The 15,264-nt window shown below is 38.2% G+C and overlaps 1 protein-coding gene across 4 annotated transcripts in view; it reads right to left on the reverse strand.

Moving 5' to 3' along the window:
• The window catches only part of CTNNA2 (catenin alpha 2), a 1,155,573-nt gene that overhangs the window by 729,917 nt on the left and 410,392 nt on the right, over positions 1-15,264 (reverse strand). The window lies entirely within an intron of this gene.

Below are 15,264 nucleotides of genomic sequence, written 5' to 3' on the forward strand. Positions count from 1 at the left end.
GCACATCTTGTTTGAAGAATATGTTCTTGGCAAAGGCCATCTCAACGGAAGAGCTTTCAAATAAGATGACACTTGTTCCGCATTTTAAAAACACCTAGCCTTTAAGGAAAGAGCATTTCAGCGTAACACTTTGGGGAATTATAATTAGAGCTAAAACATGATAAATAATCAACATCTCAATTATGCATTAGCTGTGAGAAGCAGATAGTCCCGTGGCAGGATGCCTTTTGAAAGTTGGGCACATAGCACCCAAGAGCCATAGTTAGTGCAGGCTAATTTATCACTGGGAACTGATATCTTCTACGTCAAAGCCAGTTTTCTAGAAAAGGATTCTTAATGTACGTATGAGGCTTGTCACAAATAACTGACAGTATCCTTATAAAGGTATTTACATGTATTGAAGAAGCCTATATAAGAGGAAAACAGAGATATTTCCTAAAAGGAAGGCATCACATAGAACATGAGCTTAGCATTTCTACAGGCAAGTTTGAGGGGCCTGAAAACGTAGGCAGAGATGCCCAGAGGTAGATGAAAATACGCATCCAAATTTCAGGAGACATAACAATCTTTATAGGGATCTGGTAAATGTTAGGGGCATTTGGACACCAAAGTAATGAATGACATACTAGTAAAGTGAACAGAGCAAGAAGAGCAGGTCAAAGGAGACCCCGTGAACTATCCATTTCCAAGGGCACACAGAAGGACCAGAATCACAAAGAAAGACAAAAAGGGTAGTCAGAAAGATAGACACAAAACTTGGAAAACTCCCAGCAAATAAGGAGGGTACAGAGTGATGAAGTACATGATCATTAACTGTGTGAAGTCTAGAAGCAAAGGCGACATTGACAAAAGGCTGGTTTCCTTTGGGAAACCTTTTCAGCCTGAGGCAAAGAAGTTCATTCCACCAATGATAATCAAAGTAGAATGGCCTGCTGCAGGAAATGGTGTGCTTATCTTCCTTGGGGGTGCACTCTCCGAGGTCTAAGAACCAGGGTGGCAATGATGGGGTGAATGGTCTTCCAGCTGTAGAATATTATGGTCCAATTCCCACTCTATTATTGTTTCTTTCGATGTTCATTATTTCTTAAATACCACATTTAAAGAGTTGTTAGAAAAGAATTTACCATATTTACAAATACAATAAGAAATGCAAATGAGAATACGTAGTTATTCTATTGCTAATCTGTACCTGCTGAAGACCTACTATATGCCTACTATAGTACTTAATGCTAAAAAGAAGGGGAGATAGAATATGCTTTTATTATTTTTTTATTCTGATGTAGTATATACAATAACTGCTTAAGTTATTACAAAGTTGAGTACAGCTGTGCGCTCTGGGAAAGTTTGTTGTAACCCTCCAAGGCATCCTAAGGTATCTGTTCAGGTTGTGCTTGGAAACATCTGGGCTCTGAATCTCTGATTCCTGTTAAAATGCAACTCTCCATAGCAGAGAGATCCTTTGAGCACATGTTGACATCTTAAGGAATGAGTATAGGCAGGCTGGGCATTAGAAAGAAACAGGTACAGACCAAACACAGAACAGGTCTGAAGTCTAGTGGAATCTTCAATTTTTGAGAAAGCCACTAATTGGTTAAAGTCCCTTTTCAGTTTAGAAGGCAGATACATGTAGTCTTGCAAATAAGATAGCTATTCTGTGCCAGCTTTGGCACGATGATCACTCTCACATTTGTACTCCCTTATATCCTGGAAAGAGGATGAAAAAGGGATGCTTACTTAACCCAAAATGTGCTACTTGGGTTTTGCCCTTTGTGCCTTGGTTTTAGGCACAACTGTTCAGTGTCAAAAAATCACGTGGAGGTTGCAATACAGTCAATGCCCTACAGGGTTAATTATTACGGGTGAAAATCACAAAGGAAAGCTGAGAGGGGAGCACAGATTTTCCTGCTATATATACTGGTGCTGTGTCTGCAATGTCTCATTCCAGGGGCATCCACTGGAACTCTCCCTCACATGCTCTTTCTTTTTCTTTTCTTTTTTTTTTTTTTTTTTTTTTTTTTTTTTTTGAGACGGAGTTTCGCGCTTGTTACCCAGGCTGGAGTGCAATGGCGCGATCTCGGCTCACGGCAACCTCCGCCTCCTGGGTTCAAGCAATTCTCCTGCCTTAGCCTCCTGAGTAGCTGGGATTACAGGCACATGCCACCATGCCCAGCTAATTTTTTGTATTTTTAGCAGAGATGGGGTTTCACCATGTTCACCAGGATGGTCTCGATCTCTCGACCTCGTGATCCACCCGCCTCGGCCTCCCAAAGTGCTGGGATTACAGGCTTGAGCCACCGCGCCCGGCCTGCATGCTCTTTCTTTCTACTGCCTTTCTGTTGATGTATTTATGATGAATATATGTACATGCGTGTGTGTGTGTGTGTGTGTGTGTGTGTATACATATGTATATATATATATGTGTGTGTGTATATATGTATATATACACACATATATATGTATGTATATAAACATACATGAATATATATATACATGTATATATAAATGAATATATGTATGTGTGTATATATATATACACATATATACACACACGTACATATATTCATCATAAATGTATATTATATACATTTATATATATATACACACACACATGAATAATCCATATAATATACAGTAAGAAAGGATATTCTAGTTGAAGAAATACCTGGCCAAACTATAATTAGACTATCTTACTTATAAAGATTACTGATTTTTGAAGACCTGTTTTATAGAAAACCATATTAACATAAAACATAATGAAAACTATATTTTTTTAAGATTTCAGGAGACTCTTCAGAATCATATACTGGCTTTAGAATGGATGTTTATTGTACTTGAGGACTAAACACGTAAAGAAGTGCAAATGTGATGGAAATATGGGGAGGTAAATTTGAACTCTTCAGTAAGGACAACTGTAAAACAGTTTCTCTGCTGTAGAGAGAATGTACTACTTTCATTAGAACACTATTTTCTAAATCATTTTCCATGGAACACTGAGCTTAGAGATACAATGTTTTGATGAAAAAATAAGGTTCCCTGGCCAAATATGCTTTGGAAATACTGTATGACCTACAGCAAATTATCATATGAAATGCTTTGGGGAGCTCTGCATTAAAGGAGTCAGTTCACTGTAGCATTTCCCAAATCTGTTCGGGCATAGAAAGTGCTGCTTTTAAGATGCATGAATTATCTATGAGAACCGAAGGAACACACTTTGGGAAATGTGGCAAGAGAGATTTTGGAGTGTCAGCCAATTGAGTTTCCTACCTGCCATGGCCTGGGGCTGTTTTAAAAGTAAAAGCCTGAACCATTGAGCTTGACAAACTCTGCATAAAAGTTACACCATCCATCACATTTCTAATGGAATTATTCATCATTTATAGATCACAAGGGAAAAGCTTTTTAAAAACATCTCCCTGGAAAAAATAAATAAATTTACAATATTCAGATCTGTGTCTGCAGTACAGATGGGGAGCATTGCAATGATGGATGTGAAAGGCAGCAGGGAGAAGCCACTCGGGGGAAAAAAGGCACAAAGAAGAAAGGCCAGTGCACGTGAGCCTGTGTGAGCATGCACCTGTGCATGGGAAGAGGTACTGAGTGTGTGTGTGTGTGTGTGTGTGCATCCTGAATGGAATGGCCACTGGTCGTGTGTGTGTGTGAAACTGTGTGTATGTGTGTATGGGGCAAGATATGTGCTATTTGTGTATGTCTATGAATCTATGAATAGGTGGGTATAGGTTGTATGCATGGATGGAGGGGATGTGTGTGTGTGTGTGTGTGTGCATGCACATATGCACGTGTATGGCAGGGGCTGTAGCTTATTTGTATGTATGTGTTTGTATATGTGTGTCTCTGTTTTTAGAGAATTGGTCAGGTTTCCAACAGGTTCCAACAAGTGGGAAAATAAAGAAAAAAAACAGAAATGAAGCCAGAGGCTTAAGGGTTAGAGGAAAGGGCTAAGTTCCTAAAAAATTAAAAACCAACCCCTGGAACTACATCCTGAGCAAGAAATACAGAGAATGAAAAAGCATAAAGAAAAAGGAGTATTTGCTGCTGCATAATTTGAAAGTCATTTAAAAAAATTAGAAACACCCAGGTAAGCTCTCTTTCCTAACACACTTTGGGGACATTCAGATCAGCAAACAGTCATGAACACGGGGCTCTAAGATGCCTCAGTTCACCACACCAGCTTTGCCTGTCCTCACCTCTCTGCATGGCCGCCCTCTGCTGGCAGGAAAGGGCAGTGAATCACCGTCATCATATCATCGTCATCATCACCACCACCACCACCAACATCCATGAGCCAGATTCCCCTCCCTAGTCACAGCACACCAGCACCAAAGAGTGAAAGGACATCGGGAAGGCTTCCTGCCTCTCCCTCTGCGGCAGAAGTGTGCTCCTGTGAGAGACTCTTCCACTGTTTGCAACTGTACAGACTTATTTAAGCTCATTATTTTACATTGTAAATATCTCTGTCTCCTGTTTGCATACTTAAAGCTCATTTAGTCATCTTATCCTTTTGATCTTTTAGTTCCATCTTACATTGTCATTTTAGTTCATTTAAAGATAGTGGGCCTGCATTTCTTATCTTTTTCTTATAAGTTAATTTATGTTTATCGTGTCTATTTTCATTTTGCTTATTTGATTTGCATAATATTTTGTGCTTTATGATTTTTATTTATTTTTATTAACATCCATACTTTAAAAAATTATTGTTTTCACTCTTACAGTTTATGGAGTGGCAATTGGAATGCATGGCCATAAAGATAGCAGCCACAATAATTCACCCCCAAGCCAAGGAGGCTAGAATCCTATTCTGCCATCAAGTCAGCGCTCTAACAATCTCTCTAGTCTCACATAATTGATCTCCCATTTGCCCTCATGGGGAACCCTATAAAAATTTTAACCTAAAATAGTTTAGCAGACTATGTAGTTCAAAACTGCTTCCCAGAATAATACATTTACTAGCACTCACCACACATACATTGTTAGAAGAGCACTACTTTTAAATTGCTCTTATCTTTCATTCTCTCTGCAAAAAGCTATGTGATCTACAATTTCAGTATATAATGGGACACTGAGCTAGCTTGATGCAAGTTCTGACACAAGAGGAGGAAACAGAGAGATCTCTATCAAAGCAAGTAGTTGGATGTATTACAAATGGTTTGACGGGTTCAAAATGCAGTGTCTTTGAGATTCCTATGTCCCCATCTTACTGAATAGGGAAATGATGCCAGATCTGTTGTCCCATGGTCATTCAGCTCACAAATGAGGGCACCAGGATTTGAACATGGGTCTTTTGATTTCAAGCCCAGTGTTCCTTCAGCTATGTTAAGTTTGTCCACGTTTAGGTGAAATGAGTCTAATATGTCATAATTATAAAATATTTTAAAATGACAATATAATTTTTTAAGCTAAATATAATGCTTAAGTATCATCTGCCCTGCTGTCCTCTCTATGTCATCTGAGTCACCTAACTCTCCCAATAGATAACTGAGAGTATAATCATTCATTCAACAAATGAGTGCCGGTTACTGTAGGAGTCTAAGAGCACATATTAAATAATCCTTTCTTCAAGAGGTTGACTAATCAAAACCAAAAACATGTACAACCCATCGTAATTGGGGAAATGGCTGATGATGTTATGGAATGACTGAAAGATGGCAATTTACACAGTTGGGTGGCAGGAAGTAAAGAAATACTTCTAGAGGAGGTTATCCCTCAGCTGAGACTTGAAGAGTGAAAAGCAGTTGGCCAAGCAAAGTTAGGAGCAGGAAGGGGCAATGCAGATGGGCTAGGAGGCTGGAGATGGCATAGCATATAAAAATATTACAAGTGATTCCCTGAAGCTGGTCACATGAATGGTGCCATGGAGGTGCCCCAAGCCACTCTCCTCCGAGATAAACTGCTGTGGGAGCGTAGTTAACAGACCATCTCCATCTGCTGCACCTGTAGTTCCACTGCAGTCTCATGTGTAGGCTGTGCTTGGTCCCAGGCAGTGCCAGTCATTCACTGGACATAGGTGCATGCTCCAGCCCTACAGGGACTCCTCCAACAAGCAACTTCAGCTCCTGATCCGGCCTCCCCACTGGCCTGACTGGGACTCGCTGAGAACAGTGCTGAGCCTCTTCCTACTCAACCCTCTTTCTTTCCTGCTCTTCTTTCCAAGGTGTTTGACCCCATAGCAGTCTACAAGAAGCCCATTCACTCCTGTTTTCTCCTTCACAGGCAATTCCTCCTTATGCATATAATCCCATCTACCCTGCTTCTCCAAGGGCCTGAATGGACACAAATAGAAGTGGGAGACACAGTTGGAGACAAATAAAAGAGCCAGGTCCTGAGGCGACTTCCCTACCACCTTACAAAGTTTTCAATTTGTGAACACTCCTTTAGGCAATGACAAATCATCAAAGATCTTAAAACAAAGGAGTGGCATAATCCTGTTTGGGGTTAGACAGTTTCTTATTGCAGTTAGCTTTGACAGGACTGCAAGCAGATGGCAGGAGCGCATCAAGCCTTCAGAGCCCAAAAGAGAGAGGAGGAGACTACAAATCAGGATTGCATCTATATGGATAAAGAGAAGGGCATGGATTTAAGAAACATTTAGAATGTCAATCTGGCAGGATGTGAAGATATATCAGCTATGAGAATGAGGAAGAAGGAGACAAAATTAAAACTCAGACTTCTAACATGGACAACACCAATAATGCAGGTATCAGCAAACTACATTCGAGGTATCAACCTCCTAGTTTGCAAATAAAGTTTTATTAGAACACACTCAGGTTCATTCATTTGCATATGGTTTATGGCTATTTTTACACTACAATGGTAGAGGGGAATGGTTAGGACAGAAACTGTATGTTACACAAAGTTTGGAATACTTACTCTTGGGCCTTTAAGAAAACATTTGCTGGCCCTTTAAGAAAACATTTGCTGACCCTTGAACAATTGTGATAGATAACAGATGAGGAGCAGGTGAAGTTTTTATAATTCTTTTAAATGGAGAAGTCGGGTGGAAAGTTGGTTATAAGTGTATGAACATCTAGTAGTGGTATGTGCTCTGTATAAATATGCAAAATCTATTGCCTTCATATAAACGAGGAATACCCAATAGGAAGACCTAATGTACAATAACAAGAATTCCAAATCACATTTGGATGTCAACTAGATATAGCAAGAAACGTGTTCAGAGAGATGAATAATTGTGCAGGCATGACCTCAGGGCAAAGAGCAGAGCTGGAATTGGGATGAGTGCCCTCTAGCTCTGGAGTCTCCACTCTTTAGCCAGTGCACTAATTACTTCCCTCATGTATCCTTTCTGCATGGGTGATGCTAATCATCAGGAGGGAATTAATGCAACAGTCATATCCCCAGTCAAAAACTGAAGCTGCAGTAGTATATTATTCTTTCATACTTCAAGAAGGGATCGAAAACAGCAAAGAACTACCGGGAATAAAAGCTCTTAAATACTACTTTCTCCTAATTTTAATTTCTCACCTCTGTTTCAAACTGATTGGGAGATATTACAATGCATTTTTTCTACCAAGAAGGATAATACAAATATAGCTTAGTCTTTCTTTGGCTAGAAATTAATCATCTTAAAGCTGAGTTTGTATCTAATTGTACTCAGCTGTAATTGAGAAAGATGGGCATACCTGGTAAGACCTAAAGCATAAAGTAACGTTTTTAATTACAGTTAAGTCAGTAGGAAGGCTCTAGCATACATGTAACACTAATGGAATGGTTTTGCACACAGATTGCTTCAAATACGTTTAGTGCACAGCTGACAATGGTGATGCTTTTTTTTTCTTTACTAGCCAAGAAACAAGCTTGTTAAAGAGTAGGAAGAAAATCTTATTCATCTTTACATTTTCTGGCTTTCAACGTTAGTTAAATCTTTAAGAGAACTACTTAGTCATCTGAAATGTATACAGAATTTTTACATGACAAGAAAAACCACAAAGAATTCATTTGATAATATAATGATGGCTGATTTCATAACTTTTTTTTTCTAAAATCTAAGCTTGTCAGCGTGGAAAATGCAAATGCTAGTGGTATAAGAATGTCCTGTGATTCTGTGATTTTCTTTGTTGCTTGTGATAACTCTGTAAGATAAATGTGTCCTGGATTTTTACTACCTTCATAGTTCAAGGTAGCAACTAAGGAAAATGATAAATTGTGCTGTTCTCCCTCATAAACACCAGGCACTTACCACCTGCTGTCCGGCATGACTATTTCAAATCAAGCAAGCAGAAGAAAGAATAAATGTCAACATGCCTCTAAGCGGTCACTCACTTTTATCTTTTAAATCTTAAAAAAAAAAGAACTGAAAGAGAAATTTAACATTAGTCAAACTCATTCCTTCAAAGGACTATGTCCTTCTGATATGGGGCAATTAAAGCAATGAAAACCAGAAAACCTAATTGTAATGCATGTTTAAATGTAGGACTATTTCTCCTTAAGTATTCTGATCTTTTCACAGGAATATGCCACAACACACCCATGTCTTCACTTTCTGTCTTTTGTAACATTATCACCATCCCCATTCTATTTACTCTTTAAAAAAATGTATTTTAAGATTTTTAGTCATTATGGGTACATAGTATGTGTATCTGTTTATGAAGTACATGAGATATTTTGAGCCAGGCTTACGATGTATAATAATCACATAGGGGTAAATGAGGTGTCCATCACCTCAAGCATTTACCATTTCTCCATGTTACAAATATTCCCATTATACTCTTTTAATTATTTCAAAATGTATGATGAAGTATTACTGACTCTTCTATTTACCTTTTAATGTTTAAATTTTGTGGTTTGCCTTGTCTTGGTGTATAACTGGGTAAGTTTTCTATTTCACAGATATCACAGAGCTTCCTTCCTTCTTCCTCCCAAGCATAAAATTCAGGATTCTGTTTCTTTCCACAGAACAGAGAGGGGGCTAAACCATGTAGTTGGAGGTACTGGTGCCATAGCCCTGGTGAAATATGACAGTGACTGAGCACAACTACGGAAATGTGAGCTTTGGTTAACTTAGGACTTCATGCTGTGTTGGCCCGTTACTGAATGTCTAGGTCACAGAAGGTCACAGGGAGCTTTAGTGGGATCAAGGTTTGCTAAAGCATTTTATTTATTCATTATGTTATTTTTCTGCACTGATACAATCCCAAACAAAACAAAACAAGACAAAATAAACAAGTCCAGCCATACCTATTGATTAACTCTTCACTATAGAACCCTTCTTAAAAAAAAGAAAAAGCTTTGTTATCCAGCTTAAAATACTTGACTAGGAACCCCTGAGGCAGCCTCTCTCAGTTTCCCATTAAAATGCCTAGAGACAGAGAAATAAAACAGGAATTTTACACCACTGAAAATTGAGAATGAAAGACACCTATTGACAATGAGCCATGATCATAATTATGGCTCTGAATGTTTTAAATACTTCTTTTAAAGACTAGAGTCTGAGATAAAAGCATAAATCAAGAGCATTTAAGTAAATTAACCGAGGTGTCTAAATCAAAAGAATGTTGTTTATTTGGTTTTAAACACTGGCTTTCCCTGTAGTGTATCAATAATTAATAGATATATTTTCATCTTTTTCATTCTGTGCCAAGCTCTCCCAGGGTGAATATTTCTATCTTTACATGAAAAGTTTCTCTTGACTCAACTGGGGTAGCATTAGGAATGAAAGAGGCTAAGGACCTTGAGTTTTAGCCATCTATTTTTTATTAATCTCCAAAAAAATGCAAACCACCATTTTATATTTGCTTTAATTTTTAAATTGCAAAGTGTTTTATAAATAACTTACTCTTTCTTCTCAGGCATATAGTTAAAAATAAACTAATTATGCCATTTATCTACTTAAGATGTTATTTGTAATTAAACAGTTCAGCTTAATTGGAAATAAATGACAAAGATAATGACTTAATAATTAAACAGCACTTTCTATCCTTAGATATTTGTGTTTTTTTTTTTTAAAGAAATTTACCTAAGCTCACATTAGGTTCATTTTGGAGAAGCAGCTTATATGTAGAAAGGCAAAGTTATTTACCAAAGCAAATGAATCAACTGGGTGAGGAAGTTCCGCTCTGGGCCGTTCCTACTGGATTGTGAAATCTAGTGGATGCCAACTTCATTTTCCCTAATCCCATCATTTCTGTGTGTGGCTGAGTTGCTCTGGCATTTCAGTAGCACATTCTCAAGCTTCCACAGGGATACTTGTTTATAATTAGGTACAAAAAGCAGGGCAAAGATAATATTTCTTAGCTTTACATTATGAATGGAATAGAAAGTGAGTATCCAAAATGCACTTAATCAAATCAAGTTTTTAGAGGGCTTACCAAAGAAAATGGATTTTTTTCTGAAAAAATAGTCATGTTATCTCTTTTCTCCAGGAACTCTCTATATTCTTGACCATCTTTTTTATTCAGTATTCATCCTCCGAGCTCTGTGTGTTCTGAACACAATTTAGCATCCACTGACTAAGTCAGCCTCCCCTGTGCTTCACAAAACCCTGCTTTACTGTGGATCTGTTCATGCCCCTCCTTCCCTTCACTTGCCCAGTTCTTTTTACTGGATCTACCTCTGTAAGTTGGTATATCTCAAGACCCTGCCACCTGTTCTCAGTAGTTTTCTCAACACTCTTTCTTAGAGGGCTCAACTACTGTCCACTATCAGCTGCTTGTGAAAGAACCAAAGTATCATGTCCAATCCCAACCCTCTGAGACACCAGCCCTTACTATAGTCGTACACTGGACATGATCTGTTGAGGGTTCTACCATTACCTCAAATATCAGACGTATGAGAAAGTACTTCTTATTTTCCCCCAAAACCTGACATTCTCACTTCTATGGAGGAAGTAGAAAGGAAACAAGAATCCATAATCTCCCTTCATTCTCATAATGAGAAATTAGAATTAATGAGAAATCTTCACTTTATAAATGCTAGATCTGTTCCTCAGTTAGGTTAGATGACTTGATGAAAGCCACACAGTGGAAACCCTGAGGTGCCTTTCTGACTCCAAGGCCCACGCACTTGTAGCCTTGTTCTCTTGGGAACGTTTGTTGAAAGATCAAGCATCAATATCATCTCAGACCAAGGTATAAAATGTTACAGGGGTTAAGAGTTGGATGGTGATATGGTTTAAATGTGTCACCTCCAAAAATAAGGTGCTCCCAACATGATAATATTAAGAGGTGGGACCTTTAATCCGCGATTAGAGGATCCTCTCTTTTGAATGGGATTGAGGCACCGATAAAAGAGGTTTCATGAAGCATTTGGCTAGCTTGCCCTTCTACCTTCTGCCAGACTAGGATCCAGCACTCTTCCCAAGAGGGGAAGGGCACCATCTTGGAGGCAGAGGGCAACCCTCACCAGACAACCAAATTTGCTGGCACCTTGATCTTGAATTTCCCAGTGCTAGAACTGTGAGGAAACAAAATTTTGTTCTTTGTAAATTATTCAGTCTTGAGTATTTGGTTTTAGAACACAAAGGGACTAAGATAGATGGCTTGGATTAGAAACCTGGCTCCAGTTCCTTCTAGTCGTAATTCTGTCTAGCCGAGTAGGTTGCTTAAATGCTAAAAGTGTCACAGCATCTATTCCCTATATAACAGTGTTGTTGAGAAAACTAAATAATAGAGAGAAAGAGATTTGCACAGTATCTGACACGCAGTAAGTAACAGATATTAAACATTGAATCATTTCAAATAGCTCTTTTTAAGGTAATACTTTATATTTCCATGGTCAGTCCATATTCCCCCCCACTCCCTTATTCGAGTCACGATCACCTCCCACTTACTTCATTAAGATGTTAAATTTACCTTTTTATTTTCCTGGTGAAATATATTTTCCTAATAGCCTATTCTTAAAACCCTGTTTAACCACATTACCCCACTAGCCCTGACCTTCAATGGCTCCCCATGACCTATAATAGGTTATTATCTAGGACCCGGCAAGTTTTAGATTCTGGACTCTTACCTAGTAATTCTCCAATTTCATCTTTGTTTTATTAATTTTGTGAGATATGTCAATTCATCTCTATTGTATTAATTTTGTGAGATATGTCAAAATTCATAATGGAACAAAGCAGTGAGTTGCCTTTTCATCCAGCCCTTGAATTGAGATGTCATTTTCAGCAAGCATTGAGTAAAGAAATAAAATCTCATCTCTATTCAGTTCATGTTTAAGATGCTTGGCCTTCAAGATTCTCAGCAATCTGGCAAAAATCTCTGCCTTTCAAACTCCACCTCTCCTCATGAACCCCTGGCTCCTGCCAAAGTGGTCTCTGTCCCACGGCAGTATGCTTCATGTATAACCATGTTATTAATTCTTCTCTGCTATTTCAGCTCCTTCCTCTCTGATGCTTCTTGGCAGCATATGTGGATCCTGCTCTGGAAACACGATCTTTACCTCTCCTATGTGCAATATTCTCCTCTTTAATTCCCACTATTGAGCTCCTTTTCACTTATTCACATTTTCCTTTTGGCTCTTGTCTGATATTCCCATGCACTGGTAGCAGTGTGCCTGTGTGCACACACACATGTGTGTGTGAGACAGATGACCAGTTAGCACACCTTCCTTATGCATTGGTATTTCCTACTCCACCCAGATGAACATTTCGTGCATAAGTATTTGATAAATATATGCTGATTAGCTGAGTCAGGATTCCTAAGCAATAATATCCTTTCCCCAACTTTTACCAAAAGACTTCTGGAACAAAACAAGTCACCACAGTGACCTAGTATTTGCAGATGGTCTTTAAGTTAGATATGTACATTTAGGTCCACACTAGTATTTGATGTGGTTCAGTGCACTTGAGATTCAGAATTATTGGGGTGGGGATATATAACTTATCATATGATAAATAGTAGGTTTACTTCCTTTACTTTCCTTTTCGTTTATTAATTTAGAGACAGGGTCTCATACTCTGTTACTCAGGCTGGACTGCAGTGGCACGACCCTGGCTAACTGCAATTTCTGCTTCCCAGGCTCAAGTGATCCTACTTCAGCCTCTTGAACAGCTGGAACTACAGGAACATGGCATTACTCCCAACTAAGTTTTGTATTTTTTGTAGACGTAGGGTTTTGCTATATTGCCCAGGATGGTCTCGAACTCTCAGACTCAGGAAATCCACCTCTCTCAGCCTCTCTAAGTGCTGGGATTATGGGCATGAACCACTACACTCAGCCTAATTCTACTTTCAGTGGGCAGGAGACAAGCTGAGGTAGCCACCTCCTGTGGTTGGTGAGTTCTGGGAATCCCATCTGAAGATGTGATTAAACCAGGGTCAGCAAACAATGGTCTGTGTGCCAAATTAGGTCTGCTACCCATTTTTATATGGTCTTAAGCTTATAAAGCTAAGAATAATTTTTACATTTTTAAGTAGGTGGATAAACCCTGGGCCTACTGATACGTTATATTTCTGTCTAAAATCCTCTCCCTCATGACACCCATAAATAGTCAAAAGGTATGCAGCCAAAAAAAGAAGATGAAGAAGAAATTTCACAAACCACATAATCCCACAATTAAATAGTTACTGGATGATCAATGGTTGAATTTTTTTTAAAAGTTTAATACTAGGAGAAAGAAACTTCTTATCCCAGAAATTAGTTACACTGTGTTGGTGGCTTAAAATGTTAAATTATCCATTTAAAACTGAAAGTCAATTTATATTTCTCAGAAACAATTGTGACTTAATTGCTGTTATCAACCTAATAAATTAGCAGGTGATAACCACAAACTGGTTATACACTCAAATTTCATGTCTGATGAAAGAATAATTGTATCAATATTCTGCAAATATGAAAAGGAAATGTGCTCATGGGCCACAAGGGAAATGCGTACACCTTGAGCATAAACTCATCTATCTTCTTCTGTCTATTTTTAAGCAGGCAAATTAAGATGGGAAAGAAACAGTTTTTGTCTCACAGGAATAATGTGTGATATGTTAATTGCTTTCCAAGCATCATAGCATGGGCTGAAAATATTCTTTTTCTTAATGAGGATGTCATGTTCTTTTTTGAACTCTGAATTGTGATGCACATCTGTTAATGATCATTTAAATTATACGCAATAGATTTTCTGTGTAACACTGGTAAACAGAAGCCCTAAGACAGTTAACTCAAGAAGATGCTGGATGCCCACTGGAACATAATACCATGATCATGAAGCCATAGACTACCTATTGTGATTGGTACGGCGTATCCCAACATTCCAGAAAGCTGAGGAGTTACGATGGATAAACTAGATAGGTACTAAGATCTAACAGTTAATATACTCATTTAAGCAGCCACTCAACAAACATTTCTTTCATGTCTATGTGCTAATAGCACACGTTAAAGGGTGAACAATACATGATCTCTGCCTATTTGGTGCTCACATTTGGAGAGAGAAAAAAACCAGGATGGCATTCTTAACAATATGCATAATATACAATGGTAGCATAGAAGGAATAGTGGCATGGAAATTCGGGTAGTTAAGAAAGGCTTCAAGAAATAAACTAGATCTGGAAGGCCGAATATATATATTTATTATTCAGAAAAGAATGGAAAAAAGTTTAGACAGAGGAACTCCCATGAGGGCCAATGCATGGATTAAACAGTGACCACGTACCTGAAAATGATAAGCAGTTCATTCTGGCAGAATGTGAAATACAAGGTGTCAAAAAGGAGGATATGCAATGGGAGATGTACACAGGGACCTACTGAGATGATGTGGTACTGTGCTAAGAGCTTTAAAATTTATCCTGAAGACAGAGTTTTACTAGTAAATGATATCTGATTAGCATTTTAGAAAGGTGAGGCTTACCAAGATGATGGAATACAGAGGAAAGAGGTTGGTGGAGTGAGGGTCAGGGAAACCAGTTAGAAAGTTATTGCAATAATCCAGGCAAAAAATATGGGCCTGATTAACCAGTGTTCATGAAGACAGGAGAAAGAAGTCAAGAGTTCTTAAGGGAACCAAATTCATAGCATATCAAGATTAACTGGAGAGAAAAGTGAACAGGACTCTCAGTTTTCTGGATTCAATGGCTACATTACAAAATGTAGTTCCTTTAGCTATAAAGAAGACAAAGAAGAAAGGCTAAGCTTGATAGAATAAAAATGCTTAGAGAACTTTTCAGATACTTACAAATCAAATTCAGATGTCACATACATAAACAGAGATCTAGAGCTTGGGAGAAAGTTTACTTATTCTCAGATAGTCTAAAAACTATTATTTGTATTATTATAAATGTAAAAACATCCATAAAAAGCATAATT

The sequence above is a fragment of the Saimiri boliviensis genome, chromosome 1 (assembly GCF_048565385.1).
Source record: "Saimiri boliviensis isolate mSaiBol1 chromosome 1, mSaiBol1.pri, whole genome shotgun sequence".
NCBI classification, from domain to species: Eukaryota; Metazoa; Chordata; class Mammalia; order Primates; family Cebidae; genus Saimiri; species Saimiri boliviensis.